A 1,324-nucleotide genomic window follows, 5' to 3' on the forward strand; every position below is an offset into this window, starting at 1 on the left:
AATGCAAGAAGCATTAAAAGAAGATGGAAAGAGTACAGATTCACTGTACCAAAGAGAATTGGTCAACATTCAACCATCTCAGGAGGCAGCATATCATCAAGAATTGATGGTATTGAAGGAAAACGTTCAAGCTGCTCTGAAAGAATTGGAAAAAAAAGGCTCCAGTAATTGATGGAATAGCCACTGAGATGTTTCAACTAATCGATGTAGCACTGGAGGCACCCATTCATTCATGGCAAGGAATTTAGAAGACAGCTAGTGGCCAACTGACTGGAAGAGATCAATATTTGTGCCCATTCTAAAGAAAGGTGATCCAACAGAATGCAGAAATTATCCAACAATATCATTAAAATCACTTGCAAGTAAATCTTGCTGAACATAATATACAAGCTGTTGCAGATGTACATTGACAGGATGCAAGCTGGATTCAGAAGAGGATGTGGAATGAGAGACATCATTGCTGATGTCAGATGGCTCTTGATTGAAAGCAAAGAATATCAGAAAGATGTTTATCTGTGTTTTATTAACTATGCAAAGTCATTTGACTGTGAGGCTCATAAAAAATTATGGATAACATTGTGAAGAATGGGAATTTCAGAACAAATAATTATGCTCATGAAGAATCTGTACATAGACCAAGAGGCTGTCATTCTAACACAACAAGGGAATATTGCATGGTTTAAAATCAAGAAGGGTGTGAGTCAGGGTTGTATCCTTCCACCATACTTATTCAATCTGTTTGCTAAGCAAATAATCCAAGAAGCTGGACTATATGAAGAAGAATGCAAGATTAGGACTGGAGCTTCATTAACAACCTGTGATATGCAGATGACACAACCTTGCTTGCTGAAAGTGAAGAGGACTTGGAAGTACTTTCTGATGAGCATCAAAGATCTGATGAAGATCAAAGATCAGTCTTCAGGATGGATTATGTCTCAACACAAAGAAAACAAAATCCTCCCAACTTGACTAATAAGCAACATCATGATAAATGGAGAACAGACTGAAGTTGTCAAGGATTTCATTTAACTTGGATCCACAATCAGTGCACAGGGAAACAACAGTCAAGAAATCAAACAATGTATTACATTGGGCGAATCTACTACAAAAGAGCCCTTTCAAGTGTTAAAGAGCAAAGATGTCACTTGGAAGACTAAGGTGTGCCTGACGTAAGTCATAGTATCTTCAGTAGCCTCATGGGCATGTGAGAACTGGACAAGGAATAAAGAAGACCAGAGACAAATTGATGCATTTGAGTTGTAGTTTTGGCAAAGAATATTGAATGTACCATGGACTGCTAGAAGAATGAACAAATCTGTCCTGT

The sequence above is a fragment of the Orycteropus afer genome, unplaced genomic scaffold (genome assembly GCF_000298275.1).
Source record: "Orycteropus afer afer isolate SDZICR_OR568_19922 unplaced genomic scaffold, OryAfe1.0 scaffold00099, whole genome shotgun sequence".
Taxonomy (NCBI): Eukaryota; Metazoa; Chordata; class Mammalia; order Tubulidentata; family Orycteropodidae; genus Orycteropus; species Orycteropus afer.